Here is a 16,721-nt window from a genome sequence, read left to right on the forward strand (position 1 = left end):
CACTGAAAGTAAATCTCAAACGCTTTTAAAAAATCTGTTGTAGGAGTAGAAAAAAATCTAAATGGCTTAAAAATATAATATGTTACAGATTTTTTTCTCCTTTGTAGCATGGGCGTAGGGAAAATGTCAAAGTCAGAAAATACAGTTTCAAGATTGAAAGATCCCATAAATCTTTAATCCCCTCTCCCTGGCACCAAAGACATTACTTTCTAAGTCTATTTTTATAAATATACATTTTTGAGGAGAATAGCAAAACTTTGGAGTGGAAAATTTTCTCGTTTTAAAAAGCATTTGTAATTTATTAAATCCCTGTTTACTGTTGCTATTGATAAAAATGTAACAAATATCATCCATAAACTTAGAGGTAACAACCTAAAATAAAGTCCAAATCTCAATGTAAAAAGTATAGCTGTATGTTAAAATAATTTTTCACCATGGAATCAGGCCTCTTTTGACCAGCTGCTGCTGCTGCTAAGTCACGTCAGTCATGTCCAACTCTGTGTGACCCCAGATGGCAGCCCACCAGGCTCCCCCGTCCCTGGGATTCCTCAGGCAAGAACACTGGAGTGGGTTTCCATTTCCTTCTCCAATGCATGAAAGTGAAAAGTGAAAGTGAAGTTGCTCAGTTGTGTCCTACTCTTATCGACCCCATGGACTGCAGCCTACCAGGCTCCTCCGTCCATGGGATTTTCCAGGCAAGAGTACTGGAGTGGGTCACCAGTGCCTTCTCCGTTTGACCAGCTGGCTTAGGCAAACAGAGAACTTAATGATTCATATTACACAAAAGTCCAAGAATAGATCTAGCTTTAAGCACTGTAGGTGTCTTCTAGCACTGACTAGATGATACAATCAAGGCCCGTTTTCTAACAGCCTCTAAGCTCCATCCTGCTGATGGGTCCATATTTTGAGAGGTTCTCACCTTACTACAGTAAGTTACTCTAGTTTGGTTTTGTTTCTGTCCCTTCATTCTCACATCCAATGATAAATCCTTGTCCTAGAAAGTGAAGTCACTCAGTCATGTCTGACTTTTGCAACCTCATGGACTGTAGCCTGCCAGGCTCCTCCATCCATGGGATTTTCCAGGCAAGAGTACTGGAGTGGGTTGCCATTTCCTTCTCCAGGGGAATCTTCCAGATCCAGGGATGGAACCCAGGTCTCCTGCTTTGCAGGCAGACTCTTTACAATCTGAGATACCAGGGAGTCCCTTGTCCTAAAAATCACAGCAAATGCTCACTGTGAATCATTGTTTCTAAGTAGGTCAAGTGCCCATCTATGAGCCAAGCACTATGACCAGGGGGATACAAAGTACTGACTGACTTAACCTTAAGTGATGGTGCCAGAGGTAGAGCTAGTAACGCAGATATATGGTCTTAGAAGGAAATTATGGTATTGATACCAAATTAAAGGGGAATGAATGCTGATACTGCAAATAAAGGAAGTGTATATTACAATGCTATTTCAATATAAGTTATTAATAAAAGCAGAAATATGATGAAAATATATAATTAAACCAATAGAAAATTTTTATAAAACTCAATACCTAATCCCAGCAAAAGAGACACTGATGTATAGATCAGTATTTTGGACTCTGTGGGAGAGAGAGACGGAGGGGAGATTTGGGAGAATGGCATTGAAACATGTATGATATCATGTATGAAACGAGTCGCCAGTCCAGGTTCGATGCGTGATACTGGATGCTTGGGGCTGGTCCACTGGGACGACCCAGAGGGAGGGTATGGGGAGGGAGGAGGGAGGAGGGTTCAGGATGGGGAACACAGTTATACCTGTGGCGGATTCATTTCAATATTTGGCAAAACTAATAAAATATTGTAAAGTTTAAAAATAAAATAAAATTTTAAAAAAAGGGAAACTGAAAAAAAAATTTTAGATGCATTATTAAGGAATCATTGACATAAACTGCATGTTTAAACTACACTGTTTAATAAAGTTTGACTTACGAATTCACTCATGAAACTATCCCATAATTAAGCTAAGGAACATTATCTATTACCCATAATGTTTCCTTATACCTCTTTATAATTTTTCTTTGACCCCTCCTACTCAGCAACCACTGATTTGTTTCCTATATAAATTTATTAGGTTCTAATATAAATTTATTGTTACTTTCTAGAATTTTATATGAATCTAATGATATAGTACATTTTAGGCCTTTTTTCACTCCACACAATTATTTTGTGATTCATCCTTGTTGACAGTATTAATAGTTCGCTCTTTATTGTCAAGTAATGGTTTATTGCATGGGCTTCCCAGGCGGTGCTTTACCACCTCTCCCCAGTGGTAAAGAACCCGCCTGCCAGTGCAGGAGACATAAGAGATGTGGGTTCGATCCCAGGTCGTGAGGATCCCCTGGAGGAGGAAATGGCAACCCACTCTGGTTATCTTTGCCTGAAGAATTCCATGGAGAGAGGAACCTGGCAGGCTACAGTCCATGGGATCATAAAGAGTTGGATACGACAGAAGTGACTTAGCAAGCAATATTTATTGTATAGCTATATCACAATGTATGTATCCTTTCACCAGACATTTGGCTTGCTCTCAACTTTGGCTGTTACAAGTAATGGTGCTATGTACAAGTCTGTACATGGACATAGACTTCATCTTTCTTGGATAAGAGAATGGGTAAGTAAAGACTGAGTCATATGATAGATATATATTGAACATTTTAGAAAATGCTATTTGCTATTTTCTAACATGATTCTACCATTTTACACCCCCACTAGCAGTGTAGGAGATTTCAGATGCTTCACATCCTGTCAAAACTTGGTATGATCAGCCTTAAATCTGAGGCATTTCAATAGTGTTATCTCACTGTGCTTTCATTTTGCAGTTTCCTAATGACTAATAATGATGCGTATATTTTCATGAGGTTACTTACAATTCAAAAATCTTCTTTGATGTGATGTCAGGTTCAGTAATTTGGTCCACGTTTTAAAACTTTTATTATTTTATTATGAATTTCAGTTGTTCTTTATATATTCTGGATACTAGTCCTTTATTGACTTCCCTGGTGGCTTTTATTAGATATATGTGTGCAAAAGTTTCTCCCAGTCTGTGGCTTGTTTTTCATTTTCTTAAGACTATCCTTCCAAGAACACAATTTCTTAATTTTGACAAAGTTCAATGATAAATTTCCTCTTTAATGGATCTCACTTTTTGTGTTACACACAAGAAACCTTTGCCTAGTCCAGAGTTGCAAAGATGTCCTTTTATATTATCATTTAGAAGTGTCAGTGTTTCAAGCTTTACATTAAGACTTATGACCCATTTTGAGTTAACTTCATTATAAGGCTTTAGGTTTCATATGGCTACTCTAACAAATTACTTCAAAATCTGACTTGAAACAACAGAAATATATTCTATCACAGTTCTGAGGACAGAAGTCTAAAGTCAGGGTGTCAGTGGGGCCGTGCTCTCTGCACGTTCTGGGAGAGGTTCCATTCCTGGCTTCTAACTTCTGGTGGCTGTCAGCATGTTGGGTTGTGGACACATCATTCCATTCTCTGCTTCCATCTTCACATAGTCTCTTCTCTGAGTTTATAATCTCTTATAAGGACAATGCAATTTGAATTTAGGGTCTGTCTAGATAATCCAAAATAATCTCTCAGGGTAGCTGAAGATCCTTAACATAATCATTTTCACAAAGACCCTTTTTCTGTATAAGGTAATATTCACAGGTTATAAGGGTTAGAACCTAATGAAGTAAAGTCACTCAGTCGTGTCCAACTCTCTGCGACCCCGTGGACTGTAGCCCACCAGGCTCCTCTGCCCATGGGATTCTCCAGGCAAGAATACTGGAGTGGGGTGCCCTTTCCTTCTCCATTAGAACCTAATACCTTTGGGTAACTATTATTCAGCCTACTGCAATGGCGAAAATAGATATCCATTTGTTGAAAAGTTTATCCTTAATTTTTGTGTAATATTAATTGGCCATAGATGTTCATTTATGCATCTATATTTAGACTCTGTTCTGTGGATCAATTGGTCTATCTTGATCCTAATATAACATTGTTCATTGACTTCATTACTTGCTTTATAATAAGCCTAAAATCTGGTAGTCTACGAACTCTTTGTTATTTTTGGTATTCTAGGTCCTTTGCAATACCATACTCTACCAAGAAGGGGGTGGGGGGGAAAGCCTACTAGGATTAATCACACTGAATCTATAGAAAAACTTAGGAACTTGGGGATACATCTTACCAACTCTACTGATTTATGAACACTGTGCTATTTTAAATGCTATTTTTTATACTGTCAGTTTCTGGTTGTTGCTGTATATAGAAATGCAATTGAATTTTATATATGGATCTTATTTCCTTCAACTTTGGTAAACTCACTTATCATTCCAATAGTTTTCATTTTAAATAAATTTCAGATGATTTCCTTCATAAATGATCAGGACCTGTGGATAAAGAGAGCTTTACTTCCTTTCCAATCTGGATTCATTTTTCTTGCCTGACAGCTCTGGTTAGAACCTTTAGTACCATGTTGAATAGAAGCAGTGAGAGCAGACATTCTGGGCCTGTTCTCAACCTTACAGTAGAGGCAGGAGAGGATGACATTTAATTTTTCCTCATTAAGTATGATGCTGCTAACTTTCTCTGCTGCTGCTGCTAAGTCACTTCAATTGTGTCTGACTGTGTGTGACCCCATAGACGGCAGCCCACCAGGCTCCGCCGTCCCTGGGATTCTCCAGGCAAGAACACTGGAGTGGGTTGCCATTTCTTTCTCCAATGCATGAAAATGAAAAGTGAAAGTGAAGTCGCTCAGTCGTGTCCGACCCTCAGCTACCCCATGGACTGCAGCCCACCAGGCTCCTCGGTCCATGGGACTTTCCAGGCAGAAGTACTGGAGTGGGGTGCCATTGCCTTCTCCAGCTTTCTCTAGATGCCTTTTATCAGGTCAAGCAAGTTCTCTTTCATTTATAGTTTGCTGTGATTTGTAAGTAAGGATGTTGGACTTTAATGTGTTCTTTATATTTACTGAAAGATCTTACATTTATTTTTTCTTCTCGTCTATTGAAATGGTAAATTTCATTGCGATGTATTTCAAATATTAAACCAAACTTGCACTGCTCAGATAATCTCCACCTGGTCATGGTGTACTGTCCCTCTTATTGCCTTTATATTATTTTTTAATTTTGCTAAAATTGTGTTCTGAATTATTGCATTCATGTTCATGCAGGATATATCAGTCTATTGCTTTTATTGTACATCTTTGCCTGGTTTTGGTATCAGAGTAATGTTGGCCTCATAGAATCAGTTCACTTCAGTTCAGTTGCTCAGTCATGTCTGACTCTCTGAGACCTCATGAACCGAGGCACGCCAGGCCTCCCTGTCTATCACCAACTTCTGGAGTTCACCCAAACTCATGTCCATCAAGTCGGTGATGCCATCCAACCATCTCATCCTCTGTCGTCCCCTTCTCCTCCTGCCCTCAATCTTTCCCAGCATCAGGGTCTTTTCCAGTGAGTCTTTGCATGAGGTGGCCAAAGTATTGGAATTTCAGCTTCAACATCAGTTCTTCCAATGAACACTCAGGACTGATCTCCTTTAGGATGGACTGGTTGGATCTCCCTGCAGTCCAAGGGACTCTCAAGAGTCTTCTCCAACACCACAGTTCAAAAGCATCAATTCTTCGACGCTCAGCTTTCTTCACAGTCCAACTCTCACATACATACATGACCACTGGAAAAACCATAGCCTGACCAGACAGACCTTTGTTGGCACAGTAATGTCTCTGCTTTTCAATATGCTATCTAGGTTGGTCATAACTTTCCTTCCAAGGAGTAAACATCTTTTAATTTCATGGCTGCAGTCACCATCTGCAGTCATTTTGGAGCCCAGAAAAATAAAGTCTGACACTGTTTCCACTGTTTCCCTTACCTATTTGCCATGAAGTGATGGGACCAGATGCCATGATCTTCATTTTCTGAATGTTGAGCTTTAAGCCAACTTTTTCACTCTCCACTTTCACTTTCATCAAGAGGCTCTTTAGTTCTTCTTCACTTTCTGCCATAAGGGTGGTGTCATCTGCATATCTGAGGTGATTGATATTTCTCCCGGCAATCTCGATTCCAGCTTGTGTTTCTTCCAGTCCAGTGTTTCTCATGATGTACTCTATATATAAGTTAAATAAGCAGGTGACAATATATCCTTGACGTCCTCCTTTTCCTATTTGGAACCAGTCTGTTGTTCCATGTCCAGTTCTAACTGTTGCTTCCTGACCTGCATACAGGTTTCTCAAAAGGCAGGTCAGGTGGTCTGGTATGCCCATCTCTTTCAGAATTTTCCACAGTTTCTTGTGATCCACACAGTCAAAGGCTTTGGCATAGTCAATAAAGCAGAAATAGATGTTTTTCTGGAACTCTCTTGCTTTTTCCATGATCCAGCAGATGTTGGCAATTAGATCTATGGTTCCTCTGCCTTTTCTAAAACTAGCTTGAACATCTGGAAGTTCACAACACACATATTGCTTAAGCCTGGCTTGGAGAATTTTGAGCATTACTTTACTAGCGTGTGAGATGAGTGCAATTGTGCAGTAGTCTAAGCATTTTTTGGTATTGCCTTTTTTTGGGATTGGAATGAAGACTGACCTTTTCCAGTCCTGTGGCCACTGCTGAGTTTTCCAAATTTGCTAGCATATTGAGTGTAGCACTTTCACAGCATCATCTTTCAGGATTTGAAATATCTCAACTGGAATTCCATCACCTCCACTAGCTTTGTTCGTAGTGATGCTTCCTAAGGCCCACTTGACTTCACATTCCAGGATGTCTGGCTCTAGGTGAGTGATCACACCGTCGTGGTTATCTGGGTCGTGAAGATCTTTTTTGTACAGTTCTTCTGTGTATTCTTGCCACCTCTTCTTAATATCTTCTGCTTCTGTTAGGTCCCTACCATTTCTGTCCTTCATTGTGCCCATCCTTGCATGAAATGTTACCTTGGTATCTCTGATTTTCTTGAAGAGATCTCTAGTCTTTCCCATTCTGTTGTTTTCCTCTCTTTCCACTGATCACTGAGAAAGGCTTTCTTATCTCTCCTTGCTATTCCTTGGAACTCTGCATTCAAATGGGCATATCTTCCTTTTCTCCTTTGCTTTTCACTTTCCTTCTTTTCACAGCTATTTGTAAGGCCTCCTTAGACAGCCATTTTGCTTTTTTGCATTTCTTTTTCTTAGGGATATGTTCTTGATTCCTGTCTCCTGTACAGTGTCATGAACCTCCATTCATAGTTCATCAGGCACTCTGTTTATCAGATCTATTCCGTTAAATCTATTTCTCACTTCCACTGTATAGTCATAAGGGATTTGATTTAGGTAATACCTGAATGGTGTAGTGGTTTTCTCCACTGTCTTCAATTTCAGGCTGAATTTGGCAATAAGGAGTTCACAATCCGAGCCACAGTCAGCTCCCGGTCTTGTTTTTGCTGACTGTATAGAGCTTCTCAATCTTTGGCTGCAAAGAATATAATCAATCTGATTTTGGTGTCGACCATCTGGTAATGTCCATGTGTAGAGTCTTCTCTTGTGTTGTTGGAAGAGAGTGTTTGCTATGACCAGTGCGTTCTCTTGGCAGAACTCTCTTAAATTGTGCATATTCCTTCTTCAATTTTCTGGAAGAAATTTGTGTAAAATTTTGGTATTTCTTCTTCAAATGTTTGGCAGAATTTATCTTTCATGCCATCAGGTCTGTGAGTCTTTGTGGGAAGTTTCTTAACTACTAATTCCATTTTTAAAATAGATATAAAGCACTTCAAGTTACCTATTTCTTCTTGACTGAGCTTTGGTCTTCTGTCTTTTAAAAGAATTTGTACATATTTTCTAATTGTCTAAATTATTTGCTATAAAGTTGCTCATATTTAAATATTTGTAGAATTTGTACTGATTTCACTCACCTCTCTTATTGCTGCCATTGGTCATTTTTATCTTCTCTCTTTTATTCCTGGTCTGGCTAAATATTTGTTTCTTCAGTCTTTTCAATGAACCAACTTTTGGTTTCACTGATTTCCTCAAATGTTTCCTGTTTCACTGACTTCTACTCTATATTACTATGTTTTTAACCACTTACTCTAGGTTTACTCTTCCTTTTCTAGTTTCTTAAAGTGAAAGCTAAGGTTATTGATTTGAAATCTCTCTTCTACTAAAAGCATTTAGTGCTACAAGTTTCCCCTTAAATACTGTTTTAGCAGCATCACACATTTTGATATGTCATTTTCATTCATTTTGAATACTTTCTAATTACTGTTTGATTTCTTCTTTGAACTATTAGTGTGTTATGTAGTTTCTAAATATCTGGAGATTTCCCAAAGTTCTTTCTGTAACTACCTTCCAATTTAATTGTTTTGCTCAGAGGATATACTTTGTATGACATTTTTGATTTATTGAGAATTGTTTTATGACCCAGAATATGACCTTGATGAATGTAAGTTTGTACTTAAGAATGTTTATTCTTAAGAATACTAAGAATGTTATTCTGTTGTTATATGGTAATGCTTTCTGTAAATGTCAATCAGGTCAACTTGGTTGATAGTGTTATTTGAATTTTATATATCCTTGCTGACTCTCTACTTATCAATAATTGAAAGAAGGGTATTTAGATCTCCAACTATAAATGTTGATTTGCCTGTTTATTCCTATAGTTTTACCAGTCTTTACTTTTTGCATTTGAAGCTTTGTTATTTTAGGGGTATAAACATTTAGAATTATGTCCTCTTAAATGAGTAATCTCTGCATTATCATGAAATGACTTTCTTTATCCCTGGTATTATTTGATCTCAAACTGATTTCATGTGATATTAATATGGCCACTCCAACTAATTTTATAGCAGTGGCTTCATGAATATACATACAATATATATTATCATTACAGATGAATACTTTTAAATCAAAATACATAGTTATATTAAAAATGATCCAACTGTACAAATTAAATGGGCATAGTTTATCGTGTACAAATTATACTTCAACAAAATTTATTTTAAAAGCTGACATAGTGCTAAATATATATGTCCATTTGAAATAGTAATAATTATAGGTTTCTGGTCTAAATGGCCCAGTATATTTTTCTACATTAAACTTTTTATCAATAATTCTGATTTATTTTTTGAGTACAGCACTTAACCATAATTGGTAGTCTTTCAATGTAAGCACACAGCTATTTATAGACTTTACATCATTGTGCTGCCAATAGGTTACCAGTTGCCTAGATATTTAGGCCCTTGGATAGCCAATGTTACTTCTGACCAAGAGCAACCTGATTTTTCTGCCCCACTGTGCTATATGATTTTGTGTGTGCCAAGAAGCAGGATGGAAAAATGCTTAGAAGTCTATGATATTGCTGGGAAATGGTATGGATACATGTGGAAGATGTCAGAGATATTTCCAGTTTTTCACCTCTTCCATATTCATGTCTTTGCCACATACCTTTGCAGAGTACTCCACTCTGACTTTGGAATGAACTATGATTTGCTTTGGCCAATGTGATATTAGAAAATGTGACACGAGCAGAAGCTTGAAAAACGCTTGTGCAATTGACCTTGCCCTCTTGCATTCTGACACACAGCCATAACACGTGCTTGGGCTAGTCTGCTGGAGGGAAAGGTGGGTGGGACACAGGATGGATGTGGCTGGCGGTGGATCCAACACAAGTTAGTTCTCTTGAAACGTGACTTGCCTGCTTTTAAACCCAAAATATTTGCTGAAAGCAAAGTGAAAGGGTGGCTCCTTTTCCTTGCCGTGACAGAAACTCTGGAACCCAGGTGATATTCATCTCAGTTTTCTTGTTCCCTTTCAGACACTAAGGGGTGTTTTCCTCTTATTTTCTAATAGATGCATTAAAGATAAGAAAAACATGTTTTTATGAACCAAGACTTCTCACAGGAGTACTTATTTTCTTGGAAAACAGCACACAAATCTTGTAAATTGATATATTACAATAAATCAAGTCAATACATTATAATTGACTTCCATCTTTCATGAGAAAAGGAAAAAAAAAACATCCTTTATATATGAGTGTCAGAAGTTTTCAGACCCATAAGGAGGGATTTAACCAAAGTCTTCTTATAAACACTAGTACATAGGATTCAACTGTAAAAACATTACAATTTAGTCATTCCCCTAAGGAGGATCATTTAGATTCCTCCAAATTTTTAACGTAAATATTGCTGCATGTATGCCCTGATACTGATCTCCCTATCTACATGCTGAATGTTTTGATAGTTCTGCTGGGATTACAGAGAATGCATTTTTTAAAAAAATTTTCATACATACTTTCAAATGTCCTTCACATGTACCTATTTATTCCATCCCCCCACCCTGCAACTGTATAGGAAAGACCCCATTTTCCTATACCCTGGCTGATATTTTCTATAAAGCTTAAACATTTTTACCTATTTCTCTGATTACTTAGAAGACTAGGCATATTTTAAAAATTGGCCATCTTTCTTTTCCTATTGACTGTTCTTTCTTTTGCATGTTTTTCTATTGTTTCCTTTTTATTATTAATAGTTATTCACTTTATATTCTAGATTTTAACGTCATATATTATGCACTGGCAAAGATCTTCTCTTGGTTGCTGATCTTTTACCACTCTCAGAACAGTCCATAAAGAAATTTTACATTTTATAATTACTGAATTCATTCATCTTTTCCCTAATTTGATTTTTGTTTTCTGGGTCTTAAGAGCCTTTTCAACCTTGAGGTTATAAACATTTCCTTCTAATAAGTAAATAAAAATTAAATGTGTATTTGTTTACTGATGTGATCATACCACCTCATTTAATTACTTTATACATGTATCTCGATATCTAGTTGGCTTGGTTGTTTTTGCCTATTTTTCTTTCATACTAATTTTATAAGGGCTTACTTCTCACTCACTACTCCAACATCCCATCATTAGGCCTAATTTTACCAGCTCAGCTGCTATCACTTGTTCAGTAAGACACACTTAGTACTAAGAAAACTCTTCCAGGTATCAGCAACACCAATTTTATTTATTATTTGCCACACATAATACTTACATTTGTTCTCATCTCCATAATCACAAAATGTTAGAAATACCTGTGCAATGATGATTTAACCTGTAATTTTCATTCTATGAAAAATCCCATGGACGGAGGAGCCTGGTAGGCTGCAGTCCATGGGGTCCCTAAGAGTTCGACATGACTGAACGACTTCACTTTTACTTTTCACTTTCATGCATTGGAGAAGGAAATGGCAACCCACTCCCGTGTTCTTGCCTGGAGAATCCCAGGGACGGGGGAGCCTGGTGGGCTGCCGTCTATGGGGTCGCAGAGAGTTAGACACTGCTGAAGCAACTTAGCAGTAGCAGCAGCAACATACTTCAAAGCATTAATACTGTTAACCATTCTTAGTATCTTTTTTAAAAACCAGTCATCTAACACATACACCCCCTGGTGGCTCAGATGGTTAAGCGTCTGCCTACAATGCGGGAGATCTGGGTTCGATCCCTGGGTTGGGAAGACCCCCTGGAGAAGAAAATGGCAACCCACTCCAGCACCCTTGCCTGGAAAATCCCATGGACGGAGGAGGCTGGTAGGCTATAGTCCATGGGGTCGCAAAGAGTCGGACACGACTGAGCGACTTCCTTCACTTCACTATCTAACACATGTATTAAATACTGGTCCATGAATCAAGGCAAATTGGAACTGGTCAAACAAGAGATGGCAAGAGTGAATGTCGACATTCTAGGAATCAGCGAACTGAAATAGACTGGAATGGGTGAATTTAACTCAGATGACCATTATATCTACTACTGCGGGCAGGAATCCCTCAGAAGAAATGGACTGGCCATCATGGTCAACAAAAGAGTCCGAAATGCAGTACTTGGATGCAATCTCAAAAACAACAAAATAATTTCTGTTCGTTCCCAAGGCAAACCATTCAATATCACAGTAATCCAAGTCTATGCCCCAACCAGTAATGCTGAAGAAGCTGAAGTTGAACGGTTCTATGAAGACCTACAAGACCTTTTAGAACTAACACCCAAAAAAGATGTCCTTTTCATTATAGGGGATTGGAATGCAAAAGTAGGAAGTCAAGAAACACCTGGAGTAACAGGCCTTGGAATACGGAATGAAGCAGGGCAAAGACTAATAGAGTTTTGCCAAGAAAATGCACTGGTCACAACAAACACCCTCTTCCAACAATACAAGAGAAGACTCTATACATGGACATCACCAGATGGTCAACACCGAAATCAGATTGATTGTATTCTTTGCAGCCAAAGATGGAGAAGCTCTATACAGTCAGCAAAAACAAGACCAGGAGCTGACTGTGGCTCAGACCATGAACTCCTTATTGCCAAATTCAGACTGAAATTGAAGAAAGTAGGGAAAACCACTAGACCATTCAGGTATGACCTAAATCAAATCCCTTATGATTATACAGTGGAAGTGAGAAATAGATTTAAGGGCCTAGATCTGATAGATAGAGTGCCTGATGAACTATGGAATGAGGTTCGTGACACTGTACAGGAGACAGGGATCAAGACCATTCCCATAAAAAAGAAATGCAAAAAAGCAAAATGGCTGTCTGAGGAGGCCTTACAAATAGCTGTGAAAAGAAGAGAAGCGAAAAGCAAAGGAGAAAAGGAAAGATGTAAACATCTGAATGCAGAGTTCCAAAGAATAGCAAGAAGAGACAAGAAAGCCTTCTTCAGCGATCAATGCAAAGAAATAGAGGAAAACAACAGAATGGGAAAGACTAGAGATCGCTTCAAGAAAATCAGAGATACCAAAGGAACATTTGATGCAAAGACGAGCTCGGTAAAGGACAGAAATGGTATGGACCTAACAGAAGCAGAAGATATTAAGAAGAGATGGCAAGAACACACAGAAGAACTGTACAAAAAAGATCTTCACGACCCAGATAATCACGATGGTGTGATCACTCACCTAGAGCCAGACATCCTGGAATGTGAAGTCAAGTGGGCCTTAGGAAGCATCACTACGAACAAAGCTAGTGGAGGTGATGGAATTCCAGTTGAACTATTCCAAATCCTGAAAGATGATGCTGTGAAAGTGCTGCACTCAAGATGCCAGCAAATTTGGAAAACTCAGCAGTGGCCACAGGACTGGAAAAGGTCAGTTTTCATTCCAATCCCAAAGTAAGGCAATGCCAAAGAATGCTCAAACTACTACACAATTGCACTCATCTCACATGCTAGTAAAGTAATGCTCAAAATTCTCCAAGTCAGGCTTCAGCAATATGTGAACCGTGAACTTCCTGATTTTCAAGCTGGTTTTAGAAAAGGCAGAGGAACCAGAGATCAAATTGCCAACATCCGCTGGATCATGGAAAAAGCAAGAGAGTTCCAGAAAAACATCTATTTCTGCTTTATTGACTATGCCAAAGCCTCTGACTGTGTGGATCACAAGAAACTGTGGAAAATTCTGAAAGAGATGGGAATACCAGACCACCTGATCTGCCTCTTGAGAAATTTGTATGCAGGTCAAGAAGCAACAGTTAGAACTGGACATGGAACAACAGACTGGCTCCAAATAGGAAAAGGAGTTCGTCAAGGCTGTATATTGTCACCCTGTTTATTTAACTTATATGCAGAGTACATCATGAGAAACGCTGGACTGGAAGAAACACAAACTGGAATCAAGATTGCCGGGAGAAATATCAATCACCTCAGATATGCAGATCACACCACCCTTATGGCAGAAAGTGAAGAGGAACTCAAAAGCCTCTTGATGAAAGTGAAAGTGGAGAGTGAAAAAGTTGGCTTAAAGCTCAACATTCAGAAAACGAAGATCATGGCATCTGGTCCCACCACTTCATGGGAAATAGATGGGGAAACAGTGGAAACAGTGTCAGACTTTGTTTTTCTGGGCTCCAAAATCACTACAGATGGTGACTGCAGCCATGAAATTAAAAGACGCTTATTCCTTGGAAGGAAAGTTATGACCAACCTAGATAGCATATTGAAAAGCAGAGACATTACTTTGCCAACAAAGGTTCGTCTAGTCAAGGCTATGGTTTTTCCTGTGGTCATGTATGGATGTGAGAGTTGGACTGTGAAGAAGGCTGAACGCCGAAGAATTGATGCTTTTGAACTGTGGTGTTGGAGAAGACTCTTGAGAGTCCCTCGGACTGCAAGGAGATCCAACCAGTCCATTCTGAAGGAGATCAGTCCTGGGTGTTCTTTGGAAGGAATGATGCTAAAGCTGAAACTTGAGTACTTTGGCCACCTCATGCGAAGAGTTGACTCATTGGAAAAGACTCTGATGCTGAGAGGGACTGGGGGCCAAAGGAGAAGGGGACAACAGAGGATGAGATGGCTGGATGGCATCGCTGACTCAATGGACGTGAGTCTGAGTGAACTCCAGGAGTTGGTGATGGACAGGGAGGCCTGGCGTGCTGCGATTCATGGGGTCGCAGAGTCGGACACGACTGAGCGACTGATCTGATCTGATACATTAAGACCTGTATCAGGCTGTGGATATAAAATGGTGAGTTTCCTTAATCAACACCCTACATTTTTACTGGTTACCAGGAAGAACAAGGCAGAGCTAGAAGGCAGTCTGTGAGGAGGCAGAGACTGTGTGAGGAAGGAGAGAATAGAACCATGGGGTGGGCTAGCAGGAACTAGACCCTGCCAGTCCACAGGTAGCTTCCACGCACCTCATCTTCCTTTACTTCACACCAAGGACCCCAGTGCACTTCTTACGTGTGCTACAGTCTTTGCTGACCTGTCTTCCCAGTGGGCTGGGAATCTCTGGATCCAAGTGGAAGAGACCCCTTGGAGAGCCCTGCCCCAGCAGCCATTAACCCTGCCTACCCTAGGTCATCCCTTAGGCCTGTTTTCCTTTATGTGGCAGCTGAATTGTAACTCAGTTAAATATTCTGCAGATTGTTTTCATGATTGTTTTCACGCTTATTTTAAAAATTAACATATATTAGTTTCAGATATATAACATAATTTGATTATTTGTTTATATTGCAGAACAATCACAGTAAGGATCATTAACATCTGTTACAACATATAGTTACAATTCTTTCCTTTTAATAAGAACTTTTAAGATCTACTTTCTTAGCAAGTTTCAAGCAAGCAGCGTGTTATTAACTATAGTTGCCATGCTGTATGTTACATCGCCTGGACTTAATATTTTATAAATGGGAGTTTGTGCCTTTTGATCCCCTTCACCCATTCAAATGCCCCACCCCACCCCACCCTCTCCACTGATACTCACCATTCTGTTCTACGTATCTGAATTCAGTTTTGGTTTCTATGTCTGTGTTTTTAAATTCCACGTAAAAGTGAGATAATTTGTCTTTGTCCAATTTATTTCACTTAGCATAATGCCCTCAAGATCCATGCATCTTTTCTCAGGTGGCAAAATTTCCTTTTTTACTGCAGATATATATTTTATATACATATATATATATATATTTTAGTCGCTCAGTAGTTTCCAACTCTTTTGAGACCCCATGGACTGGCCCACCAGGTGCCTCTGTCCATGGGATTTCCCAGGCAGTAATACTGGAATCAATGCTGGGAGAAATATCAATAACCTCAGATATGCAGATGATACCACCCTTATGACAGAAAGCGAAGAGGAACTAAAAACCTCTTGATGAAAGTGAAAGAGGAGAGTGAAAAAGTTGGCTTAAAGCTCAACATTCAGAAAACTAAGATCTGGTCCCATCACTTCATGAGAAATAGATGGGGAAGCAGTGGAAACAAGGTCAGACTTTATTTTTTGCGGGGCTCCAAAATCACTGCAGATGGTGACTGCAGCCATGAAAATTAAAGACGTTTACTCCTTGGAAGGAAAGTTATGACCAACCTAGATAGCATATTCAAAAGCAGAGACATTACTTTGCCAACAAAGGTCCGTCTAGTCAAGGCTATGGTTTTTCCTGTGGTCATGTATGGATGTGAGAGTTGGACTGTGAAGAAAGCTGAGCACCAAAGAATTGATGCTTTTGAACTGTGGTGTTGGAAAAGACTCTTGAGAGTCCCTTGGACTGCAAGGAGATCCAACCAGTCCATTCTGAAGGAGATCAGTCCTGGGTGTTTTTTGGAAGGAATGATGCTAAAGCTGAAACTCCAGTACTTTGGCCACCTGATGTGAAGAGTTGACTCATTGGAAAAGACTCTGATGCTGGGAGGGATTGGGGGCAGGAGGAGAAGGGGACGACAGAGGATGAGATGGCTGGATGGCATCACTGACTTGATGGATGTGAGTCTGAGTGAACTCCAGGAGTTGATGATGGATAGGGAGGCCTGGCATGCTGCAATTCATGGGGTCGACTGAGTGAATGAACCGATATGAACTGAATTGAATACTGGAGTGGGTAGCCCTTTCCTTCTCCAGGGGATCTTCCTGACCCCAGCATCAAATCCATATCTCCTGCAAGCCTGCTGCACTGCAGGCGGGTCTTTACCACTGAGTCACCGGGGAAGCCTATATATAAATGTGTGTGTGTGTGTGTGTGTGTGTGTAGTTATGCCATATAGTAAACATAAATATGCCATTTTAAAAGTTATTCATCCATCAGTGAGCATGTAGCTGTTTTTATATCTTGGTTACTGTGAACACGGGGGTAGCTGTTGTTCAGTTGTCAGATCAAGTCCATCTCTTTGCAACCCTATGGATTGCACACCAGGCTTCCCTATCCCTCACCATCTCCTGGAGCTTCCTTAAGTTCACATGCATTGAATTGCTGATGCCATC

At 39.4% G+C, this 16,721-nt stretch overlaps 1 long non-coding RNA gene across 1 annotated transcript in view; it reads left to right on the top strand.

Moving 5' to 3' along the window:
• Positions 1 to 2,541: 2,541 nt before the first annotated feature.
• LOC147359223 (uncharacterized) overlaps positions 2,542 to 16,721 on the top strand; it is a 28,823-nt gene continuing 14,643 nt past the window's right edge. Inside the window, exon 1 of the long non-coding RNA XR_015140192.1 lies at positions 2,542 to 2,640. This is a non-coding gene — a long non-coding RNA (uncharacterized LOC147359223). The remainder of the gene's footprint in view (positions 2,641 to 16,721) is intronic.

The sequence above is a fragment of the Bos grunniens genome, chromosome 14, assembly GCF_055505025.1.
Source record: "Bos grunniens cultivar Pamir isolate PY7600 chromosome 14, Bosgru_T2T1.0, whole genome shotgun sequence".
Taxonomy (NCBI): domain Eukaryota; kingdom Metazoa; phylum Chordata; class Mammalia; order Artiodactyla; family Bovidae; genus Bos; species Bos grunniens.